Below are 13,704 nucleotides of genomic sequence, written 5' to 3' on the forward strand. Positions count from 1 at the left end.
TCTCAGACATTCATTTAGAAGACCTATGGTGGACCAGGGCACCCACCCAACTCCCTCTATGAAAGATGGACTGCTCTAGCTTTCACTCAGAATGTGCTGAGCGTAGCCAGATGTTGTTAGGGTGTGAGCACCTGTCCACACTTCCCCAAACTCTGATATTCATTAGTTGCTCAATGGACCTGCATTAAAAAGTAATAGCAAGAATCAGACTGGTCACTTTGAGGAATACCTGCACTTTTCCTGCATATCCGTTAAAAGTAACTCAAAGGTATTAAAGTGACCCTGTCAGAAGGATTACATTGACAAAAAGGCAACCCTGTAAAAAAGGATAATAAATACCTGTCCTGCTGCCTGCACCATGGAACATCACTCTATTGATGAAAAACCTCCGCTGAAGTCTCCTCTGAAAGTGACCCTCCTGCTATGCTCATTGGTAGTAAAAGTCTGATCATACTAAGGTGCGAATTAGGGCAGATTTGGGGAACTTTACCGAAGTTTAGATGCCGAATCTAAGCCCCATTAAAGTCAAGGGGTGCCTAAACTTAGGAATCGGTAATGGCCATTTTCTAGGCTAAAATGGAAGAAAATTCAGTTTCAAGTAAAATGTCTATCTGAAATAGGTCTACTCTCTGCCTACCAATTTGCGTTGTATTAATAAGGATGAGATTCTCTGAGGCAAATCAGTATAATTGCTATTTTCTGTCTCAGCAAAAATACAGTCTAATTTCATATTAATTGATAAAATCTGCTTGCTCCCTACCTCCGAAATAGTGGCCTATCCAAATAGGTTTAAAAGCAGAGAGTGCAATTCTCCAAAATCATTTTTTTGCCTAAAATTTTAAATAATAACAAAAAATCCTTTATCTCCACCTGCCCAATCCTTAAGAAATTGTGTACTTTCCAAGGCTTAAAGTGGATCTAAATGCAATCCAGGTAAAAAAAACTCTTTGCATGCACCCCATCCCCCCTTATTCTCACCTGAGCTTGATCTCAAATCATCAACATGCAGGAGCGCAAAGGCACTTCCGGATCTCTCCCTCCTCTTTGGCTCAAAAACAGCCAGTAAAGAGAGAGCGGGGGGGCCCTGGGAGTGAGCATGCACGAGTCCTCCCATAGCAAGTGGCTGGTTATGGGGGCATTTGGCGGGGGGAAGGCTGAGAAGAGGAACAAAACCATTGCACAAAGCAGATAAAAGTACAACTTGCTTATTGTTTAAAAAAAAAATGTAAATCTTTATAATCACTTTAAAAGTATTCTTAAATCACTAACATTTTTTTTTTTAAATTTATAATAACAAATGTATCTTTTGTTCATTTTCCAAATGCAATTTGCCTGCTCTCTACCTAAAAACTATCAGCCTGTTCAAAATGATATAAAAGCTTTGCTGCAGATCTGTACATGTTTGCCCTTTCTTGTCTGAGAAAAAAAACAACCCAATTGTTATTGTAAGATGCAAACTGCTTGTTCTCTGCCTCAAATACATCAGCCTGTTTAACTGCTTCAATGCCGAGCACTTTTACCCCCTTCCTGCCCAGGCCAATTTTTATCTTTCAGCACTGTCACACTTTGAATGACAATTGTGCAGTCATGCAACGCTGTATCCAAATAAAATTAAAATTTTGTTTAATTTTTTTTTACACAAATTGAGCTTTCTTTTGGTGGTATTTAATCACCGCTGTTTTTTTTTTTTTTTTGCTAAAAAAACGAAAAAAGCCAGAAAAATTTGAAAAAAAAAGCTTTTCTTAGTGTCTGTCAGAAAATGTTGTAAATAAGTAATTTTTCTCCTTCACTGATGAGTGCTGATGAGGCTGCACTGATGGACACTGATAGGCTGCACTGGTGGGCACTGATGAGGCGGCACTGATGGGCACTGATAAGGTGGCGCTGATGAGGAGGCACTCATATACAGCACTGATGGGCACTGATAGGTGGCACTGATATACAGCACTGATGAGCACTGATAGGTGGCACTGATGGGCACTGATAGGCAGCACTTAGGAACAATGATAGGTGGCATGGATAGGCGACACTGATGGGCAACACTGATGAGCAGGCACTGACTGGCATCACTGATGGGCACATATTGACATCACTGATGGCCACAGATTATCATCACTGCTGGACACTGTTGGGACTGCACTAATAATCAGGGCACTGATGATCAGTGCCCTACAGTAATTATCTGCACAGGTCTCCCCTGTGAGGAGATGCCACTGATCGGCTCTCCTCACACTCTGCCAGTGTGAGGCGAGGAGAGCCGATAACCAGCATTTCCTTGTTTACATGTGATTAGCTGTGATTGGACGCATGGGTAAAGAGCCTCATCACTGGCTCTTTACCAAGATTGGGGTTGTGCCGTGTCCCAGGGACACAGCGCTCCCGCGATCACTGAGCTGTGCGCCCCCTGAGTTAAGACTGGGGCATTGTCATATGACATCGTCTCATAACGAGCGAGCATCCCGCCCGCCGTCGTTAGTTTATACGGCAGGCAGGAGGTGGTTAAACAGGCTTCAAATTTGAATTTCAAATTCTTATAAAATTCACCATCTTCATTCAGTCTTGGCAAAAGAGGCAACCATTTCTTATTTCCAGCTGCAATCTGCTTGCACTCTGCCTCAGAAATCAGAACATCTGTAAAATGTGTTCTCTTCTCTCAGTCTAGAGCAAAAGAAACCATTTTTTTTTTATTGCAAGAGTTTTAGGTGTGTTTTTAGCATTTCCCAGGCTCAAAAGTAATGAATAAAATGTCTCCCTTTAAAAACGCTACTAGACGAAAACGCGCCTAAACGCGGGTAGCCGCGTTTAGCCGCGTTTGGCGTTTAAAATGCCTCTAAACACAGCTTCTGGATGCATTTTTTTGGGTTCCAAAAAAAGCCTCAACACAACTGCCTAGAAACGATTATAAACGAACCTGTGTACATGTACTGATAAGATAACATAGGGGAGGGTTCAGGGGCAGCTGAAAAAAATGCCCAACTGCTCCTAAACGTCCGTTTACCAGCAGCAGTGTACATGAGGCATAGTGCATTGGCTGAGACTTTACCGGTGATGTATTTCATTTTGGGTAGTTCGACTGGGAAATTCCCACTGAACATTCTGAAATTTCAGATCGAATGCTAATCTCTAAAAAACAAGCAAAAAAAACAACCTGATGTATACTTCTACTGTAAGATTGGTCGTACAAAAAATTTATAGAGAAACATCAGCAAGGGTGCACTATACCCATGCACCACACCCACTATGACATAAAACTTCACTTTTATTCATTAATGTCTAAAAATCTATAATGTAGAAAATTATAGAAAGTCATAAGAATGCCAGGTATACAGTATCTCACAAAAGTGAGTACACCCCTCACATTTTTGTAAATGTTTTTATTATTTCTTTTCATGTGACAACGCTGAAGAAATTACACTTTGCTACAATGAATAGTAGTGAGTGTACAGCTTGTATAACAGTGTAAATTTGCTGTCCTCTCAAAATAATTCAACACAAAGCCATTAATGTCTAAACCGCTGGCAACAAAAGTGAGTACACCCCTAAGTGAAAATGTCCAAATTGGGCCCAAAATGTCAATATTTTGTGTGGCCACCATTATTTTCCAGCACCGCCTTAACCCTCTTGGGCATGGAGTTCACCAGAGCTTCACATGTTGCCACTGGAGTCCTCTTCCACTCCTCCATGATGACATCACAGAGCTGGTGGATGTTAGAGACCTTGAGATCCTCCACCTTCCGTTTGAGATGCCCCACAGATGCTCAATAGGGTTTAGGCCTGGAGACATGCTTGGCCAGTCCATCACCTTTTACCTTCAGCTTCTTTAGCAAGGAAGTGGTCATCTTGGAGGTGTGTTTGGGGTCGTTATGTTGGAATACTGGCCTGCAGCCCAGTCTCCGAAGGGTGGGGATCATGCTCTGCTTCAGTATGTCACAGTACATGTTGGCATTCATGGTTCCCTCAATGAACTGTAACTCCCCAGTGCCGGCAGCACTCATGCAGCCCCAGACCATCACACTCTCACCACCATGCTTGACTGTAGGCAAGACACACTTGTCTTTGTACTCCTCACCTGGTTGCCACCACACACGCTTGACACCATCTGAACCAAATAAGTTTATCTTGGTCTCATCAGACCACAGGACATGGTTCCAGTAATCCATGTCTTAGTCTGCTTGTCTTCAGCAAACTGTTTGCAGGCTTTCTTACGCATCATCTTTAAAAGAGGCTTCCTTCTGGGACGACAGCAATGCAGACCAATTTGATGCGGTGTGCGGCGTATGGTCTGAGAACTGACAGGCTAACCCCCCACTCCTTCATCCTCTGCAGCAATGCTAGCAACAGTCATACCTCTATTTCCCAAAAACATGCTCTGGATATGACGCTGAGCACGTACATTCAACTTCTTTGGTCGATCATGGCGAGGCCTGTTCTGAGTGGAACCTGTCCTGTTAAACCGCTGTATGGTCATGGCCACCGTGCTGCAGCTTAGTTTCAGGGTGTTGGCAATCTTCTTATAGACTAGGTCATCTTTATGTAGAGCAAGAATTCTTTTTTTTTTTCAGATCCTCAGAGAGTTCTTTGCCATGAGGTGCCATGTTGAACTTCCAGTGACCAGTATGAGAGACTAAAAGCGATAACACCAAATATAACACACCTGCTCCCCATTTACACCTGAGACCTTGTAACACTAACGAGTCACGTGACCCCGGGGAGGGAAAATGGTTAATGGGGCCCATTTTGGACATTTTCACTTAGGAGTGTACTCACTTTTGTTGCCAGCGGTTTAGACATTAATGGCTGTGTGTTGAGTTATTTTGAGGGGACAGCAAATTTACACTGTTATACAAGCTGTACACTGACTACTTTACATTGTAGCAAAGTGTCATTTCTTCAGTTTTGTCACATGAAAAGATATAATAAAATATTTACAAAAATGTGAGGGGTGTACTCACTTTTGTGAGATACTGTATAACCTTATAGGGCAATGCAGAATTAGTGCAAAAATACAAAATGATGAAACAGATATACAACTGCCTTCATTATAGGATGATAACAATCAGACAGCAAGCATGTCTTTAGCTGCCGCTGGTCAATCTTTCTGTCTGAGTGGAGATGTGTATAGAGTAGGGTCAGTATCCTGGCCACATACCACAACCCAAAGGCATGGATTGATACTGAGAGTTACTGGGGTTACTAAAAGGCTCAGCTGCCCATCAAAATCAAATATTCAACAGTACCCTTTCAGCCTGGGAAAAGAATGCACTCCTATCAATCCAATATCCCCACCAGTCCACAAAAATCTAAATTTTCCCCCTACAACTAAATCCACATTGCCGCAATAAATCAATGTGTCCATAATGAAAAATTATGAAAAATTATTAAAAAAGCACAAAAAATCCCTTACCCAACATGTTTTGCCTAAAAGCAATGCTTTGTTAGGGATGTACGCGCTACGTATATTTACGCCATGATGAAAAATGATGTCATGACGCATGTATGGCGTCACACGTTGATGGGAGATGACACACCCCTACACCATATTATAAATAGAACTGTACTGCAAGCAGCTGCCATTTGACATGTGCTTTCTTTAAACACACTTTATTCACTGCACACCCTTTATAAAGGCTTGCTTTTAGGCGAAACATGTTGGGTAAAGGGATTTTTTGTGTTTTTTAATTCTATTTCTTTTTTTTTTTAATTATGAGCATTTAGATTAATTGGGGCAATGTGGATTTAGTTGTAGGAGGAAAATTTAGATGTTTGTGAACTGGTGATAGAAGTGCATTATTTTCCCAGGTTGGAAGGGTACTGTGGAATATTTAATTTTGAGGGGCACAACCACAGTAACCCTCTGTATTAATCCATGCTTTTGGGTTGTGGTATATGGCCAGGATACTGACCCTACCTTATACACATCTCCACTCAGACAGAAAGATTAACCAACAGCAGCTAAAGACGTGCTTGCTGTTTGGTTGTTATCTCCCTATAAAGACAGTTGTATATATGTTTTTTCTACATTATAGATTTTTAGACAGTTATGAATAAAAGTGAAGTTTTGGGTAATAGTGGGCTTGGTGCGTGGGTATAGCGCATCCCTGCTGATGTTTCTCTACTAACCTCTAAACAGCTGAAACTCAGTCTGAACCAGGGTTTTGATGAAACCCAGAAAAGGTCCTTAATCATTTGTTTCTCCTGCCAACTTCTATATCACTACTGAGTCCTGCAATGATGTAGAGATCTGTAGGAGGAACCACTGACTGCAAGTGGGATACTGACAATAAACACTCCCAGAAGTATTGGTTTCTACATAGACTTCAGCTGCAAATTTCAGATAAATTAAGCAGTGATTAGTGATGTTTAGTTTAGTGATGTGGACAGCATGATTTACATGACATCTGCAAACCATCATTTTCAAAAGTGAAGAATAGACAATTCTTCAGTCCATTAGATAAGTCGTATGAGACACAGTGCTGGGTCAAGTTGCTAGAGCCAACATACAAATGTATCCTCTTCCATAATTTTTAGGTTGTCACCTGCCCTTTTGTCAATAACTTTACTCTTCTAAACTGCGTTTATTCAGATTTTACTGTTAAGGTCTGTATTTTTGCACTTATGGTAATTATATTTAAGAAACCTGCTGTGCTGTGACAGAAGATCCATGTAGTAAATGTGTACATTCCTACATCGAATCACCAAGGCAATACAGGGCCATTTATCATACTATTCATTTTTTTGCTGGCAGTAGACTTTTAGACTTCTCTTCAGGCAGTAATTACTTGACATTGTTGGAACTTGTACTACAGCTACTTATTATGCCATTTAAATGCCAAAAAAGTATGATTTACCTTAAACCTCACTGTTGGGTTTTACAGAGCATGCCATCAATACTCTAGTGCTGTTACTGATGAATTTTGGTTATTTCATTTGTTTTGTGATAGACATGTTTAATTAAAATGCACATAGTTAGGGATAAGTGAAAAGCTCTAAAAATAAATTGGGTAATCCTAGTGTTTTCACAATTTGTGTATATTAAAATGTTATTTTTATAATATCTGCCTGTCTACTTCATAGCTTTAAGAAGATATGCGTTATAAGTTATAAGTTATAACAATAATTATAACCATAATAATAAATACGCTTGGTTTTATTAGGTCCACACCCCTTGGTAATCAATTGCATTTAGATAAACTGATTGCAAGGACCTAGGTCCTAGACCATTAAGGTTACATATATTCTTATTTTTAAATGAAGAACAGGGTTGAGTTTTGGAAGGTTATTGGTGCATGGCTTCAAGAGAACCAGTCACAAATGGGCTTAGGCAAAATCAAAATAGATTTAGGTTATCATAATTGTACAGTTGAAGTCATGAAATCTATATTTTCCTCTTATTTATTATACTTTTCCTGAGACTGACACTTTAGCTGGAGTGTTATAAGTCACCTTAAGTCCTACGGTTGCTGCCTGACCAAACTCATTCTACCCTCACAAAATGGAAGACAGTCAAAATAATTTACTAAAATAAATGACCAAATCAAGGATAAATTACCATTGCATTGTAGGATTACACAATTATGCAGATATACATACGCATAATGAACGCAGAGTAGTTGATTGTACTGTGAAATTCAACACACTGGAGCTGGGGGACAAATGGGCAGTTAAGAGGCAAGGAATGTCAGATTTATGTGGGCCACTCATCTCCAACGTTTGGTTGCGGAGCTGTCCTCAGACAATATAAAAATAAGGGGGAAAAACCCCTAATATTCAACCCTAAGATTATAATAGCTTAAAGCGAAGTTCCTCCCGAAATGTGGAACTTTCGCTTATCTGCTCCCCCCCCCCCCCCCCCCGGTGCCACATTTGCCAGCTTTCAGGGAGGAGGGGGGAACGGGTACCTGTTTTTGACAGGTACCATTCCTCACTTCCGGAAGACTGTGCCGCGGTGCCGTCCCTAGGAAATTCGGCCCCTCTTCTTCCGCCACCGGGCCAGTTAGAAAATGCAGCGTGCTTTGCGCATGCGTAGTAGGGAAATCGCTGTGAAGCTGAAAGGCCTCACTGCCAGTTTCCCTTGCAAGGAATGGCAGCGGCAGCACCCGCCGGCTGATCCAAAATTCGGCTGGGGTGACGAGATTGCGGACTCCCTGGATAGGTAAGTGTCCATATATTAAAAGTCAGCAGCTACAGTATTTGTAACTGCTGACTTTTAATTTTTTTTTCCCAGGAGGAACATATGACGGCCAGGCGGCGCGGCTCTCCTTCTGGGAGGGTGTCATATGATGGCCCTCCATTTAAACAGGGAATGCGCCTGATCGGGCTCGCGCATCCCTGTTCCTTCGGTGGTGGCGTGTCACGGAGACACCGCTCGCCACTGAGGGGGTTGAACAGTCATAGGTCATTGGTCATGGCTGTTTACCACGTGATCGGCTGTGATGAAGTCACGGCCGATCACAGATGTTTCCGCCACACTGTGCACAGCACATGTGTGCAATCACGGGCGCGTGTGCACGCTGGTGGCGGCGTGTTCCCGGGAACACTTCTTGTCACCGACGCTGGTAAGCAGCCATTGGCCGGCGGCTCTTTACCACGTGATCAGTTGTGATCCTTTCAAAGTCGATCACTAAATGTCAACAAACCACAGTAACAAGATGTTACCGGGTTCTCCTCCTCAGACACTGATCGTGTGATAGGAGGAGATTGAGGTAACATCTCGTTACCGCTTACAGTGTACACCAATCACACTGATTGCCCCCCCAATAAAGAGGACCTGTCATCACCCATCATAGTACCTGTCACAGTTCATCTGAGTACCTGTCAGTCCATCTGAGTACCTGTCAGTCCAAATGAGTACCTCTCACAGTCCATCAGAGTACCTCAGTACCTCTCACAATCCATCTGATTACCCGAGTACCTGTCACAGTCCATCAGAGTACCCGAGTACCTGTCACAGTCCATCTGAGTACCTGAGTACCTGTCACAGTTCATATGAGTACCGAGTACCTGCCACAGTTCATCTGAGTACCCGAGTACCTGAGTACGTCACAGTCCATATGAGTACCTGAATACCTGTCACAGTCCATATGAGTACCGAGTACCTGAGTACCTGTCACCGCCCTTCAGAGTACCCGAATACCAGTCACCAGCTCATCAGAGTACCGGAGTACCTACAGTGGGGACGGAAAGTATTTAGACCGCCTTAAATTTTTCACTCTTTGTTATATTGCAGCCATTTGCTAAAATCATTTAAGTTCATTTTTTTCCTCATTAATGTACACACAGCACCCCATAGTGACAGAAAAACACAGAATTGTTGACATTTTTGCAGATTTATTAAATAAGGAAAACTGAAATATCACATGGTCCTAAGTATTCAGACCCTTTGCTAAGTGTTTAGTAGAAGCACCCTTTTGATCTATACAGCCATGAGTCTTTTTGGGAAAGATGCAACAAGTTTTTCACACCTGGATTTGGGGATCCTCTGCCATTCCTCCTTGCAGATCCTCTCCAGTTCTGTCTGGTTGGATGGTAAACGTTGGTGGACAGCCATTTTTAGGTCTCTCCAGAGATGCTCAATTGGGTTTAAGTCGGGGCTCTGGCTGGGCCATTCAAAAACAATCACAGAGTTGTTGTGCAGCCACTCCTTCGTTATTTTAGCTGTGTGCTTAGGGTCATTGTCTTGTTGGAGGTAAACTTTCGGCCCAGTCTGAGGTCCTGAGCACTCTGGAGAAGGTTTTTGTCCAGGATATCGCTGTACTTGGCCGCAATCATCTCTCCCTCGATTGCAACCAGTCGTCCTGTCTCTGCAGCTGAAAAACACCCCCACAGCATGATGCTGCCACCACCATGCTTCACTGTTGGGACTGTATTGGACAGGTGATGAGCAGTGCCTGGTTTTCTCCACACATACCGCTTAGAATTAAGGCCAAAAAGTTCTATCTTGGTCTCATCAGACCAGAGAATCTTATTTCTCCCCATCTTGGAGTCCTTCAGGTGTTTTTTAGCAAACTCCATGCGGGCTTTCATGTGCCTTGCACTGAGGAGAGGCTTCCGTCGGGCCACTCTGCCATAAAGCCCCGACTGGTGGAGGGCTGCAGTGATGGTTGACTTTCTACAACTTTCTCCCATCCCCCGACTGCATCTCTGGAGCTCAGCCACAGTGATCTTTGGGTTCTTCTTTACCTCTCTCACCAAGGCTTTTCTCCCCCCGATAGCTCAGTTTGGCCGGACGGCCAGCTCTAGGAAGGGTTCTGGTCATCCCAAACGTCTTCCATTTAAGGATTATGGAGGCCACTGTGCTCTTAGGAACCTTAAGTGCAGCAGAAATTTTTTTTAACCTTGGCCAGACCTGTGCCTTGCCACAATTCTGTCTCTGAGCTCTTCAGGCAGTTTCTTTGACCTCATGATTCTCATTTGCTCTGACATGCACTGTGAGCTGTAAGGTCTTATATAAACAGGTGTGTGGCTTTACTAATCAAGTCCAATCAGTATAATGAAACACAGCTGGACTCAAATGAAGGTGTAGAACCATCTCAAGGGTGATCAGAAGAAATGGACAGCACCTGAGTTAAATATATGAGTGTCACAGCAAAGGGTCTGAATACTTAGGACCATGTGATATTTCAGTTTTTCTTTTTTAATAAATCTGAGTACCTGTCACAGTCCATATGAGTACCTGAGTACCTGCCACAGTTCATCTGAGTACCCGAGTACCTGAGTACGTCACAGTCCATATGAGTACCTGTCACAGTCCATATGAGTACTGAGTACCTGTCACCGCCCTTCAGAGTACCCGAATACCAGTCACCAGCCCATCAGAGTACCCAAGTACCTATCTGTAGCCCATCAGAGTACCTGAGTACCTGTCACCAGGCCATCAGAGTACCCGAATACCTGTCACCAGGCCATCAGAGTACCTGAGTACCTGTCACCAGCCCATCAGAGTACCCGAGTACCTGTCACCAGCCCATCAGAGTAACTGAGTACCTGTCACCAGCCCTTCAGAGTACCCGAGTACCTGTCTGCAACTCATCAAGTTACCGAGTACCTGTCTCCAGCCCATCACAGTACCCGAGTACCTATTTGCAGCCCATGCCTCATAGAAAATATGTTTGGGTGTTTAGTTTCCAAAATGGGGTAATTTTGTGGGCAATTTCATTGTCCTGGTGCCAGTGGCATAGCGTGGGGGGTGCAGGGGGTTCCGTGGCCCCGGGCACGATATTTAGGGGGGCGCCAGTATGTGTCACTGGCTGCCTCCTCCTAATTTCTAATTTTGTGTCCCCGGGCTCCGGCCGCCATGGTAAGTGTCCGGCGCCCTGTGATTGGGTGTATGGGGGTCATGTGAGGCGCCCCGCCTCCGCACATGACCCCCATACGCCCAATCACAGGGCGCTGGATACTGAACATGGCAGCAAGCAGAGCGCAGGGGAGAGAAGAATGTGAGCCGCCGCTGTCTTCTCCTCCTCATCCGGATCGATGCAGCCAGGATAAGAAGGTAAGTGAGAGTCTTGTTACTGGGAGGGGGGCGAGAGAGACTGTAGGCAGGACAATGTAGTGTAGTATAGTATGGAGGTCAGTGTAGTGTCACTATGGGGGGCAGTGTAGTGTCACTATGGGGGGCAATGTAGTGGACAGTATAGTCAGGGCCGGATTAACATAGGGGCTGGTGGAGCTGCAGCTCCAGGCCCCTCCCTCAATATAGGCCCATGGCAGTGGCTTGTCAATTCCTGTGTGCCTTCCTGAAGGAAGAGGAGCCCTCTGTGCACACATGGAGGAGACAAGTCAGTGCAGCCAAGTCCTGTCTCTGTCGATGCCTGACCCCTATCACAGGATCTGTTCACTCACACAGATCCTCAGTGTCTGGGGGAGGGGCGCTGATGTCCTAACCAGCAGGAGCCCGGGAGGAAGGACATCTCCCATGCTGTTATGATAAGGTCAGTACATTTGTTAGGGGGATGTTGTGTAATTATTGTGCTAGGGGACAGACTGCTGCTTCCCCCCATGTAATGTGCTCTCTTGTGCCCCCCATGTCATGTGCCTTGCAGTGCCCCCCATGTAATGTGCTGTGCCCACCATGTCCTGTCATGTGCATTACAGTGCCCCTATGTAAAGTGCTGTGCCCACCATGTCATGTGCATTGCAGTGCCCCCATGTAATGTTCTGTGCCCACCATGTCCTGTCATGTGCATTGCAGTGCCCACTATGTAAAGTTCTGTGCCCACCATGTCATGTGCCTTGCAGTGTCCCCCATGTAATGTGCTGTGCCCACCATGTCCTGTCATGTGCATTGCAGTGCCCCTACGTAAAGTGCTGTGCCCACCATGTCATGTGCTTTGCAGTGCCCCGCATGTCATGTGCCTTGCAGTGCCCCCATGTAATGTTCTGTGCCCACCATGTCCTGTCATGTGCATTGCAGTGCCCACTATGTAAAGTTCTGTGCCCACCATGTCATGTGCATTGCAGTGCCCCCATGTAATGTGCTGTGCCCACCATGTCATGTGCCTTGCAGTGTCCCCATGTAATGTTCTGTGCCCACCATGTCATGTCATGTGCCTTGCAGTGCCCCCCCCATGTAATGTGCTTTGCCCACCATGTCATGTCATGTGCCTTGCAGTGCCCCCCCATGTAATGTGCTGTGCCCACCATGTCATGTCATGTGCCTTGCAGTGCCCCCATGTAATGTGCTGTGCCCACCATGTCATGTGCTCTCTTGTGCCCAGTGCCCACCATGTCATGTGCCTTGCAGTGCCCCCCATGTAATGTGCTGTGCCCACCATGTCCTGTCATGTGCATTGCAGTGCCCCTATGTAATGTGCTGTGCCCACCATGTTATGTGCTTTGCAGTGCCCCCATGTAATGTGCTGTGCCCACCATGTCATGTCATGTACCAACAGGTATGTTTCTCCTACCTTTCTTCACTTATTTTTTCACTTTCCGGCTATCTTCTTGACTCCTCTCACCCTTCTTTTCCCTGTCACACTTCCTCTCCCTCATCTCCCTACCCCCTCTCTCTTTCCTTTTCCTTTTTTTTTCCCTTCACTCATCTCTCAATTTTCCCTCCTATCCCCCTTTTTCTACACTCCCTCACCCTCTGTTCTTTATGTTTCTCTCCTTCATTATTTTTTCCCTTGACTATCTCTTTCTGTTCCCTTTACTTGATTATTCTCTCACTTCCCCTCTCTTCCTCCTCCTTTCTCCTCCCTTTTTCTTTCCCTTCCCCCATTCGACCCCACACTTCATATCTTTGATAGCATCACACACTCACTTGATTTTTACACAGTACTCCCCACACTTGTTTTTATAGGCTGTGCATCGTATACCTCCCCTCCTCCTCACGAGGCCACATACATCCCCATTCCCCACACTCACCCAGTCTGGGGGGCCACCTGTGTGTGCGGCGCCGCCGAATCACACCCCCTCAGCTTCGAACCCTGGCACATGAGCTGGCTGGGCATGTGGGGCCGTGCTACCTCTCCGCATGCGGGTTGTGAGTCCATGTTTCTGGTGAGAAAATTGCACTTAGTTTTGTTCCATTACTACCCATTTGTTTTTCATCATTACTTAATACTGCTATTTCTCTAAATCTATAGATGGTACAACAGTTATTGCTCCTGATGAGTGGCTATAAGGCCCCGAAACGACGTAGAGCTTAGATCCACCGTTTTGTATACACAATGATCCATCATAAGCGTATGAACGTTCCTACTT

At 44.7% G+C, this 13,704-nt stretch overlaps 1 protein-coding gene across 1 annotated transcript in view; it reads right to left on the bottom strand.

Moving 5' to 3' along the window:
• LOC141103523 (calcium-activated chloride channel regulator 1-like) overlaps positions 1-13,704 on the bottom strand; it is a 118,594-nt gene that overhangs the window by 78,260 nt on the left and 26,630 nt on the right. The gene's annotated exons all lie outside the window — the stretch shown is intronic.

The sequence above is a fragment of the Aquarana catesbeiana genome, linkage group LG07, assembly GCF_042186555.1.
Source record: "Aquarana catesbeiana isolate 2022-GZ linkage group LG07, ASM4218655v1, whole genome shotgun sequence".
In the NCBI taxonomy this organism is placed as follows: Eukaryota; Metazoa; Chordata; class Amphibia; order Anura; family Ranidae; genus Aquarana; species Aquarana catesbeiana.